Source organism: Notamacropus eugenii, chromosome 6 (genome assembly GCF_028372415.1).
Source record: "Notamacropus eugenii isolate mMacEug1 chromosome 6, mMacEug1.pri_v2, whole genome shotgun sequence".
NCBI classification, from domain to species: Eukaryota; Metazoa; Chordata; class Mammalia; order Diprotodontia; family Macropodidae; genus Notamacropus; species Notamacropus eugenii.
The window spans coordinates 290,138,601-290,163,253 of NC_092877.1; positions in this window are offsets into that span (position 1 = coordinate 290,138,601).

Here is a 24,653-nt window from a genome sequence, read left to right on the forward strand (position 1 = left end):
TTCTGACAGCCTTCTTTACTTACCACAAGAAAGAGAGGTAAGGATCCAGAATTCAGTTTCTGTCTCTGCAACTATTAGCCATTTAATGGGGTGTACAAGTGCTCAGAGAACAATAGTACCTCTGGCGTGAGGGTTGTCAAGTCATTTTCAGGATTGTTTTCCATCTTTTGTGTTTACCTGATACCCAACTCTCACCTGTGATTCCAAGAAGCTGTAGCATGCACAGTGAACTGGCTTGGCAGACTGGCTAAAACCAGGTAAAGGGGAACCAAGGAGTCTCATATATTTCAGTGAGTTAGTGGAATGTCTACCCCAAGTATGCAAAAACTTCCCCCATGAAATAAGTGAATGTGAACAGTTTGTTCCAAGGGGCCATGAAAACGGTGGAAGCAGGCACTGTGGAGCTGTTAGATCTTGGTTAGATATTAAAGACACTAAGGTCATCCACTGCATCTTGAGTCATCCCTAGTCATCTTGACTTTTGTCTTACCACTACACTCCAATGACTGAAAGGTTGAGGCTAAGAACTTTGTGCAACTCTGCCTCACTTAAATCAGACTTATGCATGAATCAAAACACACCACCCATACCATTTTACCTACCTCAAAGTCCCGTGGCAATGGGCAAGTGATGAAACAGCAGGTGCAAATGCACTGGAAGCTATAATCACAACCCAGCACACCAGCACCTCAGGTCATTCAGTAGTCTTCTCACTGGACTGAAGCAGCAGTAGGATTCAGTAGTCCCTGGGTGTCTGACCAGTCTTTTTTGAAGGACATGCTGCTCACCTCCTAGTGTGAGTAATGAAAATGATGGGGAAATTCAGAAGATGCTAAACAAAAAAAGAGAGGTCCACAGGGTTTACCAGCAGGATACTCCATCAAAAGTAAAGTACAAACAAAGCTTAGGGGGTGCAAGATTCTTGGCTCAGTAAGAAGGCAGATGAAATTCAGTTTTATACTGGTAATAACTTTCCAAAGTGCTTTTATGATGCCCTGAAGGTTATTTATGGGCCAAAGACCTATGGTGCATCTCAACTACTCAGGGTTGATGGAGCCACATTGATTAGGGATAAGGACATGATCCTGGAGAGACAGGTTGAATACTTCAATAGTATTTTCAACAGACTGTTATCAATCAACACTAAAGCCATTGACTGTATACCTTAGGTTAAAATCAGTTTCTAGAGTTGAACCTCCAACTGAAGAAGAGACTTTTAATACCATTAAGCTCCTCTTATGTGGCAAAGTGCCTAGTACTTATTCTATTCCAACTGAGATTTACAAGGCAGGAGGTCCACTGCTCATACAAAAAGCTAAATGAAATTTTCCAGAGTATATGATGAGAGGAAGTTATTCCCCCAAAGTTCAAGGATGCCTCTATTTTCTCTCTTTATAAAGGTAAAGGAAATAGATTATCCTCTGACATTCACAGGGGCAGAGATGGGGTGGGTGGTGTCTCAGTCATTGCTAGCAAGATTTTTGCTGGAGTCCTTCTTAATTGGTTGATCCTTCACCAGGAAGATGGTCAAGTGTGGCTTCAGAAAGGGCTGAGGAATGGTTGATATGGGATTTGCTGCCTGACAACTCCAGAAGAAATGCCAAGAGCAGGACAGAAGTCTGTACATAATGTTCATCAATCTGACTAAGACTTTTGATACTTTCAGTCATGAGGGATTGTGGAAAATTGGGACAAAATTTGGTTACCCAGAGAAGTTCATCAATATTGTATGTCAGTTTTATGATAGCATTCTTACACGGGTTCTGGATAATATATAACTCTTGCATTTTCCAGATCACCAATGGTGTGAAGCAAGGCTGTGTGCTTGCTCCTATGCTTTTAAGCATGATGTTTTCAGCAATGTTGCCAGAGGCCTTCGATGAGGATGAAAACAACATCAAGGTCAGCTACCATACTCATGGCAATTATTTAACTTGAAAAGGCTACCAGTCAAGTGGAGTGACCGTTGGTGCATGATTTTTTGTTCACAGATGATTGTACATTCAATGTAGCTTCTGAGGCCAAGATACGATAAAATATGCCTCAGTTCTCTGCTGTTTTTTCTAGTTTTAGCCTAACAATTAATATCAAGAAAATACAGCCACCAAGCAGCACCACATTATCCATATGGTTACAAAACTAGGGAAAGATTCAATGCTGTGGATAAGTTCACTTACCTTGGCAGTATACTTTCCAGAAATGTACCCATAGATGATTAAGGTGACAGCGCACATTGCCAGAGGTAGCTCTTTGTTTGGGAGGCTCTGAAGGAAAGTATGGGAGAGAAGAGGCATTTGACTATCTACCAGACTAAAGGTCTACAGAGCCATTTTGTTGATCTCATTGCTGTAAGCCTGTGAACCCTAGACATTAGGCCAGCACCATGAGAAGAAACTGAATCACTTCCATTTGAATTGTCTTAAGAAGATTCTGAAGATCACCTGGTAAGATAAGATACTAGAAATTGCAGTACTTTATAGAACTATATGGCCAAGCATTCAAATTCTGCTGCAGAGAGTGCAGCTCTACTGGACTGGCCACATTGTTCAAATGCTAAACATATACTTGCCTTGAAGACTATTTTACAGAGAACTCACACAAGACAAGTGCTCACACAGAGGTCAGAAGAAGTATTCTCTCACTCTCAAGGTCTCTCTGAATAACTTTGGAATTGATTGTGAGACATGGGAGACACTGGCATAGGACTGCCCAGCATAGCATGCTTGCATCAAAGAAGGCACTGTGGTCTATAAGCAAAGTACAACTGTGGTAGTTCAAAAGAAATATGAGATGTGCGAATTTAGCAACATCTCTACTCCAAATATTTATATAAACTATTCATACCCAACCCAACTGTGGTAGAACCTTCCAGACTCATCTTCATCTGATCCACCACAGTCAGAGACATTTAACCTTGATCCTGACATAGTGATGTCATTTTGCTCATCTTTGAGCATGAAGGACAGCAATCAGCCATATGACCCTAAGCTAATCACTGAACATCTCTGAGCTTCAGTTTCTAAATCCATAACATGAGGATGATAATGTTTGTGCTACCTTTTTACTACCTTGTATGTAATCATTCTGTATGTATTTTATATTTATACTGTATATACTTAGATAAGTATACGTTCTGTCCCGGGAAAGAATGCAAGGTCCTTGAAGACAAAGGCTATTTCATTTTTTGCCTAGTACGGGAAGTTCCTATTTAATACTTGCTAATTGATTAATTGATATATTGACATAATATGTGTAAAGTAATTTGAAACTATTGAGTGCTATATAGGGCAAATGCAAGCTCTCATTATCTTATTGAATGAATAAATCTTGTTCACTCAGCAAATGATTATTAAGTATTTACCATGTTCCAACTCTGTGTCATAAGTTCATAGAATTTAGAGTTGGAAAGAACGCACAGGTCATCTAGTCCAATTTTTCCATTTGGCAGGTGAGGAAATTGATGCCAATAGACATTAAGCGATTATCTAAAGTGTCAGATTTGCGATGCTAACATGTACCCTCTGATTTCAGAACTAGGTCATGGCACCACACGGTGTCTTGGGTGTCCTACACCTGAATACTCTAGCAAAGCTTAGAATCTAGATGTTCAGATCTCTGAGCATATGTGGCAGCTCCACAATCTATGGCTCTCTGGGATTCATTGGACACTGGAAGAACAATAATTCCTTCTCTGTGGGGGAGCATCGTTCGCAAAAGGCAATGTTTCCCTCTGACATTGTGAACGTGTCTGCAAAGACCTTCTTTTGCAGAGGTCTCAAATACTCTTTTAAAAAAGTTCACAAGTTATCTTTAAAGTCAGCAAAGGAGTGGAGATCAGCTTGGAAATGGCAGCACAAACTATGATATCTAAATGCAATGAGATTATTTTGTAGAGAGAAATGACAAATAGGAAGAATTCAAAAAAAAGGGAAATTTTTTTTATGAACTGACATAGAGTGAAATAACCAAAACTAAAAGAAGAAAACATACAATAGCAATAGAAATAAAAGCCACTAAAGTAAAATTTCAAAATGACAGAAAACCAATAAATGGATCCAGAAATAGATAAGCAGAGCTATAGAAGGTGGGGATAGAACATTGTATACATCATCAGACATAGTTATTGTACCAGGTATGTTTGGTTTTCATTATTTGATAAAAGACAGTGCTTAATTTGGGGGAGATACATGAGAAAATGACCTTTATGTCAAAACAGACAACATCAATAACATTTATTTTAAAAAATTTACAAGTAGAAGAATTGGAAGTTCAGTAGTCAGACACAGGGCCCTTGATGGAAGGGAAAGTCAAAAAGTTAAAACAAATTCCACTTCCAGAATCAATTAGGTTTGGCGTTTACAGTAATATTTTAGCTCTGTGAGCCCAAAGCTGCTCATCCTATTCTATATTCAGGTAGTGACTTTAAGTATCATGTAGCTTGATAACTTGAAGCGAATTTTCTGTGTGGTTAATAAGCTCTCCACAGTAATATTAATGAACAATGACCTTGCACTGAGACAAATGCTCTATAAGTGTTTGTCTCTTCATCATTGCCTTAATATCTTAGAGCCTTTGCCTCCCATCTTGATCACTGTTGGCTAAGATTCTAGCTCCGTAAAAAATAGGAGTGAAAGACCACCTGATAAGGACACAGCTGCACTGTCACCCTCATCAAAAAAGTGACCTGCTGTAGAACTTTAAATATTTCTTTTATTAAGTTACATCCCTCCATATATATCAACTTTGACATGATGGATTCTAAGTGAGTCAGAAGAGTGTCTCAAAACAGGTCAATTAGTCAACAATATGTACTGAGCAGTTATTGCATCCTGAGTACTGTCCAAGGTACAAAAGGAGACTGATTGTGTTAGGAGACCTGGGCTAATCTAGTCTTTGAAATATTCTTTTTATGGATTGATTTTGTAGATTGTGATTTTGTAGATCCTTTTGTAACTTTAGTAGATTTTTTGTACATTTCTTTCTATATATCTGGATAGGAAGAATTCACAATGATGTCTCTCTTTCCCCAATTAACTCAACCCCCCTATTTTTTAAAAAATGAAGCAGAAATAAGTTGAGTAACTTGTCCAAATGGAAATAAAATAGAAAAGGCAGGATTTGTACCTAGATCCTTCATGACTCCAAATCCAATAACACACCTACAATGATAAATTGCTTTTCTAACAATAAGTCTTGGAGGAAAACTCATCAATGGGCCTAGATTGAGGAGGTGACTTGCCGTTGCTACCTGTGGAGGACATTCTCAACTCAAAACTGGCTCAGACCTTACATAGGGTTACCTCCAAAATTAAATCTATGAGCATGTTATCAGTTATAATGTGATTTGTAGATAGAGTGTGATTCTGCCTTTGACCTTGAAAAAGGCTCTAGAACCTTCAGCAAGGAAGAAGGCAAATTTTGTCAGATTTTATTAATGAGGAAATACAGGTCTAGAGGTGTTGACCTCTCGTTGCCTTCTATCTAGCCAAATAAAAGAAGGTTACAATAATGCCCCACCCCCAATTTGTACCATCAGTTTATAGATCCTCTACTCAGCTAGGGCAGTTGAATAGTGCATAGATTGGATAGAGGGATAGATTTAGAGTCAGAAAGACCTGAATTCAAGTACTACTTAAGACATACATTTGCCATGTGATCCTGGGCAAGTCACTTAATCTCTCTCTCGCTCAATTTTCTCATATGTAAAACGGAAATTTAAAAAAAAAACCTATTTTTTATGTTAGACTAGAATATGTAAATTTCTTTGCAAACCTTAAAGTTCTATATAAATGTTGGTTATTATTAATCATCTGGTTCAGCCCTTCTCTAACAGAAATTTTCCCCTTTCCTTTTCTACCTCTCCTTCTCTTTCACCCCTTCTGTCTCTCCCCTGTAATTTGTGATTGACGTACCCTGATTTTGAACCAACCCCTAATCGCTTCAGTTCTCAGTAGAGATATGTAAAGTTTTAGTTCCACACTTTTTGCAGAAATCTAAGTGTATCTTTAAGATTAGTGCCGGAAATTATAATTTCCCTATATAATAGTTTTTAATCAATTTACATTTTTATTTTTAGCTAGAAACGTCCCTGAAAATCCATGTGCTAGCTAGTTCTCATCTGAAACCACTGCCCTTCTCAGGCAAAAGTTACACCTGTCGTATTTAAATTCAGCCAGGCACAAACTCTATTTGCCAAATATAAAAGGTCTTGGGGGTTATTTTCTGTGAAGGGGAGTTAAAAATGAACTCCAAATCTCTTTAGTATTTATAACAATAGTCTTTGTTCTCAAAAACTATTCCAACTTAATGGATTATTTATTGTAAACCTTCTGCCCATGTAGACTGGGAAGAAAGCTTCCTTTATTCTTGGAGAGAGAACACAATTATGCAGCTATAAAATCCTTTGAAATTATTTGGAAGCTGGGGTTCCTAACCTGATATCCTTGAGCTTTTTTTTAAAAATACTTTATAACTTTATTTCAATATAATTTACTTTCTTGGTAATCCTATGTATTTTGTTTTATGCATTTAAAAACATCATTATAAGAAGGGGCCCACAGGCTTCACTAGACTACATGACGCAAAAAGATTAAAAATCCATTTTTAAAGACACAAACATTGAGTCTGTACCAGGTAAATGGAAAGGTTGTGCTAAGACCTTTTCTATTACTTTGTGATACACAAATCAATAATTCTGATTATAAAAACCACTTGGAGGACTAAAATGTCTAGATTAGTCAAACTGCTTAATAACATCAAAAATGTTATCTGAAATATTTGAATTAGTGGGTTTTAAATATATAATTTGTATTTTATGCCCTAACTAGGAATGGAATTCAAGTCACAGAATGAAATTTTGAATATCTCTACTCGTTGATCTATGTTCATTAAATTCTTGCCTTCTTATATTTCTTCTCCCTTCCCTTCCTATTCTAAACACACACACACACACACACACACAACCTCTTATTCTTATTAACCAAATCAAAATTGCCCTTGCTACTCAATGTGCCAATCAACTTCCTTATTCCTCCTTTCATCATTTCTGTAACTCACGAGACCAAAACTCCCTTGAACACTTCTCCACCACAAGTTCTGCCTCTACTGATTAGAACACAATCCTTAATGACAAAGATTGTCTCATTTGTGTATCTATATTCTTCATGCCTCACACAGTGTCTGGATCATAGTAGACAATTGATAAATGCTTTTTTAGTCTTTGAAGTCTTGAGATGCATTCTCTTTCATACACTAAAGTTAGAGATTCATCTATAACTGCTACCTTTAAAGGTTAAAGTTCAGCCCTTTCGGATTAGAATAATTCATTATCCACAATTAGGTAGCCTTTGCACCTCAAGTTTAATGGCTGCATGAGTCTTTGGTTTAACAAACTAGTCTAGACTCGTTCATGATCTTATCCTTCACTTTATAAATTGATATGCTTTCCTAATTATGAAAGAAGGCAATGCCAGGTCCCAGTTGATTAATGATAAAAATAAGTACATTTTTCTGTGTTTTAGTATCCTGTTTCACATGCTTAAAGAAATTAGTTGTTCACTTATTTATTTTTAGTCATTGATGCTGCCCTCAAGAACAGACTTATTTTAGCCCAAAAGAGATAAAAGTACAAAGATATAAAAGTGTTTTATTTTGTCATGAAGCTTAAATTCTGTTGTTTTTCTGCTAAAACACCTCATTGACAAAAGCACTGGAAGCCTCAGATGGCAGCATCAAGAACTGTCACACAAGCACTAGTCATCATTGTTTTAACTTTGTTTCGGCTTGTCAAACTCATAGATGCTCTCACTTACTCACTATTTTTTCTCTGCTTCATTTGTAATTTCACTGTTAAGGTACATGAGTAACTATGATGAAGTAAACTCCCAAGTGTCAGAAGGAGGCTAGAAAGAAAGCCATCATGTGCACACACAAATCATTTTTATGCAGTGCCACTTGTCACAGTAAAGGACCTTCTTGCCATTTCTAGAACACTATTCATCCCCTCTCTTTCCCCACCCATCCACTTATACAGACATTCAGTTCTGTTGTCCTCCTCCTCCTCCTCTAGGGAAGAGTGGAGAGGTCAGGCAGAAAGAGAGCTCAAAAATTCTACCATAACAGAAAACTAATGTACTGAGACTAGATGGCTCAGGAGATAAGTAATGGGTTGTAAAGACAGCTGCTTGTAGGTCACCAGATCAATTCTGGCCCACTCCTGGAATGGCTCTATGTATACAATGAACAGTGGTGAATTGAGGTAATTATCTGGATAATTTGCGCTCTTCCTTTTTGTTAAATATACTTTCCACCTCAAAAAAAAGAATTATCTGGATAATTATCTCAATTCTTTGCTTCATGCAGTAAGTGTAGCCATAGCTTTTCAAGTAATTGCCTTTGAAAGGTTCTTTGAAAATTGTCCTTGCTACTCACAGGAATATATGAAATGAACTGTGAGTTTGAACCACCACCAGTAACATTTTCAGCAGTCATAATAAAGCCACAAATTGAGTAGGTGTATGTCTGTAAGAGGAGAGAGACTTCCAGTGTAGTGACTTCTCTTCTGCCCAAGAGTATTTTAGCACTCCCCTTTAAAACATTCCTCAGGTGTCAGGAAGGAAACACATTTTCTAGCATCAATGTCAGCATGCTATTCAGAAATAATTTTCTTCATCTTTTCCTAACTTTCTCTTTTTTGCTCCCCATAGGAAGGAAGGAAGGAAGGGAAAAATGGAAGGAAGGAGAGAGGGAGGGAAAAGAGAAAGAAAAGAAAAGAAACTTTAAATTAAATGACCTGCCTATCTCCTCATGCCAGAAAAACACATCCCTTGGTCTTACCATCTCCTAAAAATGGAATCTCCCCTTTCATTATAAACTTCTATTTTATTTATTATAAATAGTCTGCTTTTGCTACCTTTAGTTTCCCATCCTCCCTCTCCTTTTAACTCCATTTCCATGAGATTTGACACAGTCTTATGGAAAGGAGGGAAGTGAAACACCTTAAGGCAGAGGAGAAATGATTCTAGTCCCACCTCGGACGCATGCTACCTGTGTGATCATGTGCAAATTATTTTACCTCTCTGAGTTTCAGACTTCTTTTCTCCAAGATGTGGATAGTAATATCAGTAGCACCTACTTCATATAGTTGCTGGGAGGATCAAATGAGATAATCTGTGTAAGGTACTTTGTAAAGAGCTACAAATGTCAGCTATTATTGTAATCTAGTTTCTATCCTTACCACTTTATTGCAGCTGTCTTTTCGAAGGTCACTAATGAATTCCTAAATCACCAAATTACAGTGGCCTTTCTTTCAGTCCTCAACCTCCTTGACTTTTTTTTGCAATTTTTGACACTTTTGTCCATTTTCAAAATCCTTTCCTATTCTGACTTCCCTATCATTCCACTATCCTAGTAATCTTAACTCTCTGTTCTTCTTTATTTCCTGGAGCAGTTCTATCTCCTCCCCCTCTTAAATATTGACACTGCTCAAGGTTCTGTCAGTATTTTTCTTTCCTCAATCAATGATTGTACTTGATTTCTTCCTTGACTCATCTCAAGTCAATTCTTGGACTATTCTAATGTTTTCAATTATACAGCTATGCAAATGATTGCCAAATCTTTTATTCAGCTGAAGTCCATTTCCAAATCCTTTCTGAGAATCTCCATCTAGATTTTCCACTGACATGTTCAAAACAAATGCATCATCTTTCTGGCTAAATGTATTCCTCACTCCGAATTCCCTATTTCCATTATGATACCAGTGATCTCCCAGTCAGGCATGCTTGAAATGTCATTGTCATCTTGGGTTCTTCCTTCTCTTTTACTCTATCACACATAATCAGTTTCTAAGACTTTGCCAGTGAAATACCTCTCAGATCTATCCCTCCTTTCCATATACACTGCCAGCACCCTAGTTTAGGCTTTTATTACCCTTCTAATAGACTATTAGAAATAGCCTCTGTAACTAGTCACCTTGATTTCTGTTTCTCCCCTCCCCAATCCATTCTAGATCCCACTGTCATCTTCACAAAGTACAAATCTGATTATTACATCATTTCCAAGTTGAAGGATTAGATTCCCTCCTGGTGCATGAAAGAATTTCCATGTTCTGGTTCCATTATCTCCCACTCCTTTCTTTCATGTACCTACACTACAACCAAACTGTTCAATTCTCTGCTCACTCAAAACTTTTCATCTTCTATACCTTGGAGTTTCTTTCACCTGGAATTCTGTCTGTCTCCAACTCTCATTTCCTTTTATTGAAACTACCCACCCTACAAAGTTCTGCTCAAATTAGACTTCCTCTTTGGCATTTGCCCTACTAAACCCCTGTCTGGAAATGACCTAATAACTCCCGACCTCTGAGTTGACATTTTGTGCGTTTCTCCCCCAATTACACAACATGCCATTAATATAGCACATTAAAGTTCACAAGGCATTTCCATTTCCATGCATTCTTGAAGTAACTTTTATAATGATTATTAGTCCCATTTTACTTGACAAAGAAATAGAAATTCAGAGAGTCCCAGTGATGTGGCCACTATCACACAGACAATAAATGTCAGAGATGGAATTTGAACCCAAATCTTCCTCGCTCCAAGTCCGTGGTGTTTGATTTAACGTTTTTTGTGTCTACATTTTTTCTGTTTCACAAGATTGTTAGCATCTTGAGGAGAGAAACCATTCCTATTCATCCTTGAATCTTTTACATCAGGTAACAGCACTAAGTATATAAAAGGCGCTTAACAAATATTAATGGGAGGAATTAACGTAGCCCCTCATAAAACTTTTAACCTTCCAGTTTCTGAAACAATCATTGTTAGCTGTTGGAAGTGATCTCACTATTCCACCTGTCCCTAGTTACTGTTAGACAAGTCAATTAAAACTTGTTATTAAGATTTTCCAAGAAAACAAGTTTTAGAGATAGTTAAAAAGGCTTACAAAATACAACATGCCCCTCTCTTCCAGACAGAGGTCTGTCTCTAGATGGGATTTATGTCTGAAAACTCCAAAATGGAATTTCAGCACATCCATGCCCAAATGTCCTGGTTGGTTGACAATAGAATTGGCAAGCTAACAGCTTCCAAACTGACACTGTCTTGCTTTCCTGGGGAGAGTGACTAAAAGCAATTTACACATTATAGACAGGCTGAGAGTGCCTTTTCTTTCTCTTCTCCACAAAGCATAGTAATTGATACTGGTTGCAGGGATTCAGTCTTTTCCATATCCTTTATGACCTGATTCAAAAGTATAGTTTCTAACACCTTTCTCCTCTTTGCCTTGCCTTCTCCATTTTCTTTTTTTCAACATTTGAAGGCTCCATTCTCTCCTCTTAACTCTATCCAATCCTTGCCCTTTTCTTTGTGAAATTCACAATTTCTTGCATTGCCAATCTTTCCAATTTTTCTTCACAGAACACTTTCTTCATTAAAGATACTGGTTCTCTTTGTTCATCCATACCTTGCCATTTTTTGCTCATACTCCCTTCCCTGCCTTCTCATTTGATCTCTTCTTCAATTCTTTATTCCCTTTTCTCTTTTGTAGGGACCTTTGCTGTCTACCATTCATTCAGTTATATTCAAGCTGGACTTACCCAAGAACTGTTCACAAGGACAGGGAAATTACTTCTGGTCAGTACTACTGTGACTGGGGATTCTAGAAACTTTAAAAAAAAATCCCCAAATCACTTTCAGTAATCAAAGACAACAGCACTTGTCACCAAAGTCTGCTCCTAATTAATCCTCTTATCTAATCTTCATCAGAGTGCCACTTTGACTAAATATTCAACAAGCTTCTCTTTTTTTAAATAATGCAACCTATGTTGATAGTTGGATTGTTTGATGCTCATGCATGCATGTATGTATACACTCTTAATTTTCATAATTTATTCCACTGCCTCATGGGAGTGAACTAAGGATCACAGTCTGACAGATTGTAGAGAGATGGGCTATTTCTCTGAAGAAGAAAACCCCACATATGCCTAAGGAAATTTGGAAGAAGAATGAAGTTGAGGTATATATATCGTTGCTGTCTCCTCATATCAGACTCTTTGTAACCCCATGGATTTGTTCCTGGGGCTTTCTTGGCAAAGATACTGAAGTGGTCTACTATTTCCTTCTCCAGTGTATCCCATTTCACAGACGAATTCCCAAACAGGGAATTCACACAGAAGTGCTTGAGGCCAGATTTGAACTCTGATCTTCCTGACTCCAGGCTTGGTTCTCTAAGCACTACACCACCTAACTTTCCCTAAGTATAGATACAGATCACCCTAGAATCATAAACTTTTGGTAAAGTCCTTCAAAATCATCCAGTCTACTACTCTGGACAAGTCACTTCTCTCAATATCCCTCTGTGCCCCTGAGACTAAAGGAACTAACCGAATTATCAAAGGTCATCTAGTTAGTTGGTTAAAGACAGAACTAGACCAAAATCCAAATCCTCGTCCTAGCAAACCACTATACTATTCCCTGAAATGCACAAACTGAAAAATAGGTAGAAATAGATATCCCTATCCTTTTGTTACTACCATGTCCAGCTCTTCATGACCCCATTTGGGGTTTTCTTGGCCAAGATGCTGGAGTGGTGTGCCCTTTCCTTCTCCAGCTCATTTTATAGATGAGGAAACTAAGGCAAACAGGGTTAAGTGACTTGCCCAGTGTCACACAGCTAGTAAGTGTCCCAGGCCAGATTTGAACTGACAAACAGAAGTTGTCCTGAGTCCAGGTCCAGCACTCTATGCACTTTACCACCCATATTTGTAACCTAATGAAAGGGAAAGGAAGTGATCCTCCTTCCTAAGCCTTACCCCCAAGTTAGTAGTGAAGAAAGCTAACAGTGTGGAAATTGAAAAGCACTTATTAAGCTGTGCAAACCCCTGCACTAAATGCTGGGGACACAAATAGAAAATTGAAACAGCCCCTGTCCTCCAGAAGCTCATATTCTAATTGGATGGGGCAAGGGGAGAATATAAAGGAGGGTTTATGTTCATATAGACAGGAAAGTCAGGTAATACTTTGTCAAGGAAAGAAGTAGAGCAGACAGCAAGGCCCAGAATACCTTGGGTCACATAGATAGGACAGTTAGTATCTCCTATCAAGAAGATGCCTACTAGATCTACCAAGGGGCTGAGAGGGGTTCTGGGATTCCTCCAGCAGATATTGGGATATTAACATCCAAGTAATAGTCCACACCCTATACCTAATGGAAACTGGGCAATGGATAAATGCGGTTCATTGGGGAAAGGGCTATCCTTAGGAAACTGGCTGTCTTTCCATTATAAGGTCTGTCCATTATAAGGTCAAGTCTCTGGCTCCCTGAGGTGGCAAGCTGGTCCTGGTAGTCAGACCCTAAAAGAGAAGTATTCCACTCTTTGAAAAAGATGATGCCAGACTACTCTCCTTCCTGTGGCCTGTAGGAGCTAGAACAAGAAGGGACTCTCAGACTACTCTCTGTCCATACCCAGAGAGTCTGGGGAGTGGCACAAACCTCTGAATAAGGGAAGATACAATGCAAGACAAATGACCTTCCCTTGAAAAGAGCTTCAGACAAAAGGGTAACTGAAGTGGCAGCCACCAACACTGCTATAGCATGGGCCACGCCAGAGTCCCGTACTCAGAAGATGCAATGTCCCCAGTGCAATGGCACATGATAGCAATTACAGAGGCTCCAAGCTGGATCCTGGTTTGGCGTCTACATGACCATCACAAGAACAGCCCTCACAGAACGAGGAGAAGAAGAAAAAAGACAATCTCTCCCACTTCTAAAACACTTTACTCACAACAACCCTAAAAGGTCTGTCATGTGAGGATGAGAGGTCCCCATTTTTCAGGTGAGAAAACTAAACTGAGGCTCAAATAGGGTTAGATTCCATGCCCAGAACCTTGAGTGCCAAAAATAGAACATGATCCTCAACTTCCAAGATTAACATGCTCTCTACTATACCAGGGCAGATAATGTAAATTTTACCTACCACATAACCAAGTATGTTCCTCTGAACTCCTGATACTGACCCCAGAAATCTCATCATCCAACAAGATCCAATCAATATTGATCCTCATACCTCCTCAGTACCCTCTGCTCCTGGAACCCCTCTGAGTGGATGGTGGAGTTGAGAGCTCCTTCCTAAACCTTCATTTAAGGAGGGCGCCCAGGACAGCCATTTCCTACCAGGTTGTACTCCTTTGGGCCTTTCCATCATGCCTAAGAGAGCCTCCACCACCCTTCTCAGCTTCCTTCCATGTGTTGTCTTGCCCTCATTAGATTATTAAGCTCCTTGAGGGAAGGGACTGTCATTCTTTCTCAGAAAGTGATTGGTAGATTCTTGGTGGATCATGTATTAGTTTCATTTTGTCCTCTGGTTCTAATAGATGTAAGCCACTTTTGTATAGTGTCTAGGTTTGGTTTGTCATTGTCACTGTCATTTATTTGTTGTGAAATTATGGTCATTGTCACTGCTGCCCCCCAGGGCTTTTTAAATTCCCACCCTGGGGTTTTCTAATCACCCAGATCCTATCTCTAGGGAATTTCTGGAGACAGAGCCTTTTAGGCTGTATGTGTTTGTTATCTATCTCTGATTCCACTGGGAAACCACTCTGCATTAGTGCTGGCATTAGAGGCCCCCTTTTCTACTCCCTTGCTGACCTCTTGTGCAGTTCTGGGATGGAAGAAGTAACTTCCTCCAGTTTCTTACTGAATTCTTAACCATTTTTCAGTCTGACTGAAACTTCAAGTGATAAAATGCATATATGGGAGCTGGGCAGCCATATTGGCTCAAATTTCTAATAGGAAATTTCTGAGACTCACTCTGTCTTTTCTGTGGAAAATCTGAAATTCAGGAAGTGAGAAGCTGCCACACATTTTGGTGTTGAGGAAAACTAAAAGAGGTTGAAGGCCAAAGTGACAACTGCCTCTAGTGAAGCCACCAATAGTGTTACAGATTGCTCTGGTGACTTCATCCATGAGTTATTGTAAAGTGGGACGGACTCAAATATTCGGTAGCATATATTGTTCTTTAGGTTTCTGGGCAAGGGTTCTCACCAAGGGACATATAATAGAGTCCCAGTAAAAAATTTGGGGTTTTTTGGAGCTTTGATGTATCATACCCATTCCAACCCAATCCTGTCCATTCAGGCTCTGTAATTATACTTTTCTTTCTCTTGTGGGATAGTGAACACCACAACAAAGAATAAATGAGTTCCTTCTGACAGCTTGCTTGTGGTCACAGTATGTCTAGTGATGCCAATGACTACTTGGATGGCAAGAAGTTGTAAAAAAAAAAAAAAAAGACTATCAAAATTCCCCAAGTAATTCAACTTCCTCAGTAGCTTAAGGAAAAAACCTAGGGGAGATACCTCCCCCATTGATGGGCATTTGGGTTAGAACTTGTTTTTGAAAGCACATGTTGCAAGTCTTCCCGTTTCACTGTCCAGGGGTCACTTTCTGTCCATTTAAATTGTACACATGCAATTTCCACATCCGCAGGGCATCTTCCTAGGAAAATAAAGGGGATCAGACAGCTTTTTGAAACCAAATTATTGCAAGTGTGACAGATATCACTGTGCTGCTTACAAGTATTTTTTCCTATTAAGTTTTTGCAAGTGCAGGGACTATAGTAAATAACCTTTCATCTGCAGAGGCTTTGCAAAGAGCAAATAAGGAATAATGCAAAGTAATCCTGGGAGAAGTTTAAAGAAAGATTGTATCACCTGAAACTTAAACTAATAGAATGGGGGTGGGGGAGAAGGGAGGGAGAGAGGAAGGGAAGTCCATCTATATATACAGTTGCTTTCTGTGGGTATCCTCCTTTCTCATCTATAATTTATATGCAAATTTTTACATTATGTAGAAATAATTAGGCCTACTTGGATTAGAAAAGGAAAATAGGAGATTATATCTAAAGCAGCAGAAAAGCATCTGAGATTAAATAGCAATTCTACAGAAATGTTTATGGAGCTTTGGATATCAAAGTCAAAAGAGAATTTTTCTCTCAATTTCCTATTACAAATGCATTGGAGATGGGGGTAGAGGGAGATGCAATTTCTCTAGGGCAGGAATAAATGCTTGTTGGGGGGGGGTTGCCTTTTGATTTTTTAAAGGTTTCCCTAAATATTTTATGCAATGGTAACTGCATTTCCAATAGATAACTGAGAAGGCTCATAATATTGCAAATCAACGAGAAGCAACAAAACAAGGTGGATCCTGGCACTTGTCTTGGTTTGAAACAAGCAATGCATACATAATTGGTGGCAAAGGACCCTGGACTGCACCCAAAGGGGAACAGAAGAATATAAATGAACAGAGGCCACGAGCGTGTTCTCTGCTACAGAAAATGCAGAATTATCAAGTCGTTTCCTGTAAATTGAAAAGTAGTAGGTACACAATTATCGGTGGTGATTAAGCAAATCCCTGTGTCAGTCAAGCAGACAGTACAATGGAATCTGGGACGGAGGTTCATTCTCCTTCTGCTAATCTACAAACATTACCATGTGCAGCATGGAAAAGTTGGCAATGTCACACCTCATTTCTCAGCAAAGACTTGAGAAAAGTGCACTGTCTTGAGGCAGTTTAGATCACCTTTGCAAAATACATCTCCATACATTTCCACATCTTTTCTGAATTGTTACCACATACAAATAAAGCTAAACTGCACTTGTCAAAACAAGTTAACAAATCATATTTCCTGGTACAGTAGCCTTACTTTTTTAATCATCATTTGTCACCTGCTCAACAATTCCACCAATTCAATCTTATGCTATGTGTCTCCCTGGCAGTAACATCTATTAGTGAGGGGCCATGAGTACTTAGAGTTAGAGTTACAATTATAACTAACTTTAAAACTTTAGTGTAACAAACAATTAGCAGATAACAGCTTTTACAATGCGTACTGAAGTAGCAATAATTTACTGTAAATAAAAAGTCAGAGATGAGATAGTGTTGCTTTGGGGTTTTTTTTCCTCCTTACTTATAATTCTAAATTTGAAATATTCATCTTGGGAGTCAGTTTAGAATCCATTCAAAGAGGAGCAGAAGTAGATAAGATGACATTAGTCATCTGTGTTAACTCAGTAAAAAGGGCAGAGCAGTTGACTTGTAGGAAGGAAGACGTTGGCTCCTGCCAATACTACCACGGATGGCACTAGCCTTTGTCTCACAATTAGGCTGTCTGTAGTCAGGGAGAAAAAGCTGGGAGAAAAAGGACTTCTTAATTAGTGTGATTAACCCACCACACTCTGGTTACAGAACTGATTATATACAGAATGAAAGGGAAAATATAAATCATCATAGCAGACCTTTCTATGATAGAACATTGTGATTGTGGAAATCCGGTCTTTCTAGATAGTTTTTCCCAGTATTTGTGTATTTCTATCTTCCTTTGTGCTTTGTCTTCACTGGGAAAATATGGGTTGTCTTTTGAGATGCTCAAAGTCTTGGGGACAGACGCTGTGCAAAGTCATGGAGGTGAGAGACAGAATAATGTATAAAAATATATAAAAAGAATTGTAAGTAGGTCAATTTAGCTTCAATATAGAGGGTAGGAAATAGGGTGAAATAAACTGTAAAGATAGGCAGGGCCAAATTAAGAAGAACTTGAAAACATAAAGGAGTTGGTCTTTTATTCCAAAGACAATAGGGAGCCACTATAACTTCTTGAGTAGGAGTGTGGTATAGTCATGATAATATGTACGCAACTGGTCACCAGTTAACATTTCTTGTTCATCCATTTATATATGGTTCTGTGCTAAGAAGTATATGAAGCAAAATCAATAGATATGGTCTCTGATTTCTAAGAGGTTAAAGTTTAATGTGAGCATCAGTGATATCCTTGACTAAAAGGTTCCATATGGGTATTTGGAGATGGAACTTCTTTGATTATCTCAGACATCACAGAACTTTGAGTTCAGGGTCTGTCACACAAGTTCACTTGGCTCTTCTTTTCCCCAAACAGATGAAACTGGAGCTTCCAGATTCATTTTATGACTTGGTTTTTCCGAGCAGATAAAATTTCACTTTTCAAAGCTCCCCTCTGGAGGAGATTACTTGCTGGGATGCATACATGTGTAGAAATGCCAACTGGTCTGGCCAAAGAAAGAGCTGCTGCCCTAGACTGCAGGGCTCAAGGGGTCAGACACTTCTCAGCATCAAAGGTTAGCTGGTTTTACATACCATTGGCAGCAAGAAAAATATGACAAATCCTCATCCTGAGCCTTTCAGCCTCTAAGTTCTGTTTCTTAATTTCTCTGTCCATTTAAAGTGAACAGAATAGAATTCTCTGTATTTGTTTTCTCAAAGGTAAATAAATAGTATAGCATTCAAATATTACTCTAATTTCACTCAGATTTTACAATTTGATAACCAGAGGGAGACTATACACATTGTAGAAGACCCTCTTTTTCTTAGCTCTAAAATTTAAAAAAAAGAAAAAACAATGTCAATAGGGAATATTTATGTCTTACCACGCTATATATGTGCGCGCACACATGTATACATACAAATGTACATGTGTGAACACAGACACATATGAAAAGGAGCATGACATAGCAGATAGTGAGTCAACTTGGGAGTTAGAAAGAACTCTCTGTGACATTAAGGAACAGAACTGATCTCTCTGAACCTCAGCTCTCCATCTATAAATTGAGGGGATGAATTAGTCTTTGAGGTCTGTCCCAACTCTAAAACTATGATGCTATGACCTGGATTCAAGTCTTGACTAAAATATATTGGTTATATGACCCTGGACAAGTAACTTAGCTTCCCAGTATCCCCAGTAACTTCTCTTTAGAATGCAATTGCCAAGTTTTATTGGTGGGTAGAGTTTGGGTTTGGGTTTTTTAATTATATATGGTCTCAATTTGGATCTCCATTGCCAGAGAATATGAAATGGCACTATTCAGAGTTATCAAGTTCCTATACGTAACTTTCCTGCCAACCAGTTATTCCAGGGAACCCCATGATCAGTCAATGTGTGTTCTTTCATGTCAATAGTTCCATCCAATGTCTCAGTGTGGTGAATACTGCAGTGAAAATGCCCTTACCAAGGGATCCTCAGATGAAGCTATTCCAAACAGAACCAAGCCCTGACAAAACTGTGAAGGTGGCAGTTTGTCTTCATTGCCTCCAGTCTTCCCTCAGTATATGCCCCTTGAGTATTATCTTCCCCATAAGCCTCCTTTTGCCTCGTGCTTTCTGTCCTTCTGACAGAACAAGGTGATATTATAAAAAAATCCACGCTTAGGTACTGGTGACTGAATACCCAGTCTGTGGATATTTATTTAGTCTGACTCAAAGTCCGAAAAGTCGTTGCTGGCTGCACACACACACACACACACACACACACACACACACATATACATATACATATATATATATAATAAAAGGTAAGAATTTGGAACAAAAGACTAAGCTGAGGTATCCATGTGGGGTTTGTTGTGGTTTTTGGTGAGACCAGTGGATCTTTGGAGAAAGGGGGATAATATTGAGAAAACCTGCTTACAGAGACTCAAGTCAAGAAAAAACCCTTGATGATTTATTGAAAGACAATCTCTCAAAATGATTTTGAAGGGACACAGTTTGGTAATGAGGAATTGAAGGATGTCTAAGGGAAATTTTCAACCATATGTCAGATAGAGGCTTGGAAAAAATGTGCTTGCTTTCTACCACAAATGCTGGAGTAAGACAGGGGTAACCCTTCTCTACCTTGTTTGTAGTCCAAAGGAAAACTTGTATTGTAATCCAAAGGAAAACTCAGATTGACTATTTCCCAACATAGAGGCTACCTCAAAAGGGACTTCTTATAGCTAAAATAGTATGTGGCTCTTTCCAGCTCAAATATCATCTCTTTTTGACATAGTCCTTGATCAAAGAGACACTCAAGGAAGTGGCCAAATAATGTGCCCCTCCTCACAGAGCCAAAAGGTGTGTTTGGCTCCATGGTAGGTCTCCCATTGAATCCTGGGCCATCTCCAGTCATCCTGATGAATATCTTGTCACTGGACTCATTTGGCTCCAGAAGAGAAGTGAGGCTGGTGATCTTGTGCAGCCCTCTCTCAGTCAAAACAAAGTCAAGTGCAAGTCATCATTTCTCTGATGGCATGGTCTTCTTTGGCAACAAAGGATGAACACGATAATCTGTGAGTAGACGCAGCTGCCTGAATGGGGGCGCAGCTAGCTGGGTAACTCAGCTCCTCCTCTCCTCTCTGTCTCCCCCTCCCCTTCCTTCTCCTCAAGAAAAGGAAGGTAAATTTGGATGGTCAGAGGACTCCTTTCCTTGCCTTGCCTTCTCTTCCCTTCCCTTTCCCTTCTCCTTAAACCTACTACACTCTGAAACCCATAGATTCCACAACAATAAGCCCCTGCCCAAACTCCACTTAAGGACTGTTTTCTGGACCCCCCTGGCTTAAGAGTGATTCTCAATAGTAACTGTTGCTGTTTTCCTCCCAGCCTGATGTACTTACTTTTTTTTGCCTTTTTAAAGGGGTCATCCCCTGACTACTTCTTAAACAGGCCTATTCACTGAATGGCCTTTACCTCACCCTAAGTGAATACCTGAATAGACCTTGGCCTAAAGAGGCCAACATCTCCCTTTGCATACTGGGCCATCTCCAGTGATCCTGTTGAATATCTGGTCACTGGACTCAGATGGCTCTGAAGGAGAAGTGAGGCTGGTGATCTTGCACAGCCCTCCCTCACTCAAAACAAAGTCAAGTGCAAGTCATGTCATCATTTCCCTGATGGCATGGTCTTCTTCCACAATGAAGGATGAACACAACAAGTGAACCCATAAAGTATATCAGGAGGTTCTCCTAATTATACTTCTTACAGAAAAAAAAAGTCTATTCCCCACAGACAGACTTTGCATAGTCAGTAGACTAGAACGTAGGGAAATCCGAATGCTAAAAATAAGACAATTCTAGAATTACTTTCCATTATTCCACTCCTCCAAGCTCCACTCAATCACATACTTTCCCTTAACTGTGGTCATCACACCATCTTTGAATCATAGATCTATATAAATTTTTAGATCTGGAAGGAACCTTAGAGATCATCCTTCTAGTGTAATCCCCATCCACACATGATTTTTAAAAAGTGATTATGAACCTGAAGCCCAGAATTCTCATGTGATTTGTCCAAGGCTGTTTAGCAAGGTATCAGCAGAATTGAACCCAGCTCTCCTGACTTTTGCTTCCCTGGCTCAGGGCAGCTTACACATAACTTGATTAGGTGCATTGGGAATCACCTGAGCAATAGTTTTGCAGTAAGAGAATTGGAATCCAAATCCCAACACTGGCCCTTACCTGTGATTTTTGAGAAAGTCAGTTCACTCTCTGGGCTACACTCTCTTCATCTTTAGAGTTATGGGGATGAACCAGAGGAGCTCTACATTAGTCAGGTCCAAATCTTATAATAGTCCTGTGAACCCTGGGGCCCAGTGATCTTATTTGATGAGGAAGGGAGAATAAACTCACCTGAGCCATTCCCTCTATCTAATGCTCCTCAAATAAAAGTATGAGTCACACTATCATTTAGCTATCCACCCCAAGCTGTCTTGTAACCATGCCATCTCATGGTTATTTATGCTGCTTTTCATCTACTGCTCTGCATCAATAATTGAATTAATCCTCTCATTGCTTCTGGAAAAGGCATATTCCTTTTGCTCTGAATTTATCATCTCCTCCATGTTAATGTCAGCTTCTTAAGGGTAGGGACTGATTTTGATAATGTAAGGGGATAGATACAGGCTATTGGGTCTAGTATGAAAGAAGGACAACGAGGTCAAACTGGCTGGATCATGGAGTATGTCAAGGGGAGGAGAATAATGCTAATTACATAGTGTTTACTAAGTGCTTTACAATTGCCATCTCATTTAATCTGCACAACAGCCCAGCAAGATATTATCTCTATTTTACAATTAAGGAAACTAAGGCAGGCAGAGATTAGGTGACTTGCCCAAGATCACACAGACAGTAGATGTTTGAGGACAGATTTTAAGGGAAGTCTTCCTGACTCCAGAGACAGTGCTCTACTCACTTTGCCACTTGGCTGCTCCAATGTAGAAAGACTATAAAAAAGGAAGTAGCCAAGCTGTGATAACCTCTCCATTCCAAACAAAGGACTTACATTTGCTCCTGAAAGTAATAAACACCCACTGGAATTTCTTCAGTAGGACTGAAAAGGGAAACAGGGTCAGATCTATACTTTAAGAAACTCACTTTGGCAAATTTGTCAGATTGGATCAGAGGGGCAGTTAGATGGCAGAGCAGATAGAGTGCTGGGCTTGGATTCAGGATAGAGCTGAGTTCAAATGCAGCCTCAAATGCTTACTAGCTTCATGACCCAAGGCAAGGCATTTAATCTTTGCCTGTTTCCTCAAGTGTAGAGTAGAAAAAATAATAATAACAACACTTATTTCCCAGGGTTATTGTGAGTATCAAGTGTAATAATATTTGTAAAGTATTTAGCCTAGTGCCGGGACAGGAGGCACTCGATGAATGTTAGTATCCTTCCCTTCCCTTGTATTTCTCTGCTTAGTCTTGTGAGAAGATAGTTTCAGCTCCCATGGCCAGGTGCGAATTCTGCAGGGCAGTTGCTAGATGGCTTACCTCCAAAAGCAGAAAAGTGATCTTCCTGATAGTAGCAGCTACAAATCTGCCAAGCCCCTCTAAGGTGAGATTTCCTGGCGACAGTGGGATAATGTAGATGGTACAGAACAGGAATCTTTCTGCTTTGAACAAATGGCCATTTGCTTGACGACAAATGTGAGAAAGAATAGCTATTATTGCCACCCACAAAACTTACAGGAAATTCTGCCAGAATCTTCTCAGCCTGCTCCTTTCATTCTATACATTCCATAAGTTCCATATCTGCCTTGTCTTTTCCTTTTATTTTTCTAGGTTTCTTTTTTCCCCCTTCCAAAACTCAGAGGGCTCTGAGGAACTTGCTCACACGTTTACAGACAACGTTTTCAATTTTCTAGTTAATAATTGCTTATCACCCCACCCCGCCCCCACTTCTATTCCATGACAAGATGCCAGCTCAGAGAAAAGTCTGCTGAATTTGCCCAAAGGCCCACAATTCAGCCTAACAGCAGGTCCAGTGAAGGTTTTACTACAAAAATGACTACATTAACAAAGCTAGGGAGACTTTGTGTTTCTGATTTCCTATCATCTCTACGTTAGGCCCCTGACTACGTTGTGTTTCTGGTTATTATAAGTAACAATTATTTTGCTTAAAATTCTAAAATACTACATTTGAAACAACATTTTACAAAGTTTAATCTTTATCAACTCTGAAGACAGTCCTGCATGTGAGGAGAGTGTATAATCCTGACTTTCTAAATTTGAAACTAAAACACAGAAAGATTGTTTTTGTCAAGGTAGCGGATTGAGTCTATGGGTGACTTGGGCTTACACTTTAGAGTAAATATGAGGTTTTCAATTCAATTCAAGAAATATAAATTGATCACATATTATGTGCACATGGCTGTGCTAACCATTAGGGATACAAAGATGAAATAAGACATAATTCCTGCTTCCAAGGTGTTTATAATGATATTACTTTGTATGACAATTTGACAAAGTGCCTAATGACAAACCTGAGATTTGAATGGCACAAGTATTATCCTCATTTTACAGCTGAGAAAACTGAGACTCAGAAAAGTTAAATGACTTGCCCTTGACCACAAAGCTAGTAAGTACTGGAGCCATGGTTTAGAACTAACACTCTAGGTTCAGTTCCTTTTCTAGTACATAGTGGTGGTGCTGGTGTTAGGCTATTTTTCAGCTGTGTTTGACTCTCTGTGATCCCATTTGGGGTTTTCATGACAGAGATATTGAAGTGGGTTTGCCATTTCTTTCTCTAGATCATTTTGCAGATGAGGAAACTGAGGCAACAGGGTTCAGTGACTTGCCCAGGGTCACACAGTTAGTATGTGTCTGAGGCCAGATTTAAACTCAGGAAGATAATCTTTTTGACTCCAGTCCCAGGGCTCTGTAGCTGCCTTCTAATACATAGTGCTGCTCCATATTTATAATCTAATATTCTTCTCTGACCCCTCCTCTAAACTTTGTATACTTCTTTCTCCACCATACCTCAGCAGCTTCTCATCCTAGAAAATACTTTCTCTTCTGATTGGCCAGTGACTCCCAGAACCCCCATTTGAAGAAAGTGTCCTGGCCAGACACATTCACTCCTTCCATTTATTCTCGCTTTCCCTTTCCCCCTATTTTTCAGCTTCCTTTTCTTTTCTTTTTGCATGTATTTGTATTCTCAGGGTTTAGCACAATGCCTGGCATTTAAACACTTATTTTATTATTGTTAACTTAAATTTATTAAGTAAACACTTAATAAATGCTTATTAGCTTGACTTGATAAAGAATGCCCATAAATACCTATAACACAAATTATGGTAAGTACAAAGGAGAGGTCCAAGAGGAAACATTTGAAAGGAGGATCAAGAAAACCTTTGTTGAGGGAGTGGCATGGGAGCAGAGCCTCAAAGGAAGGAAAGGATTTCACATAGAAAAGGATCCTTCCCTGAAAGATGACCATTTTTCCTTTTGATTTCTTACTCCTGTATTTGCCAGTGCACGAGTATCAAATCAGTTCAGCATCCCAGCTACAAAAGGTTTTCAAATTGAGAGCACTAGACATAGTTCAAG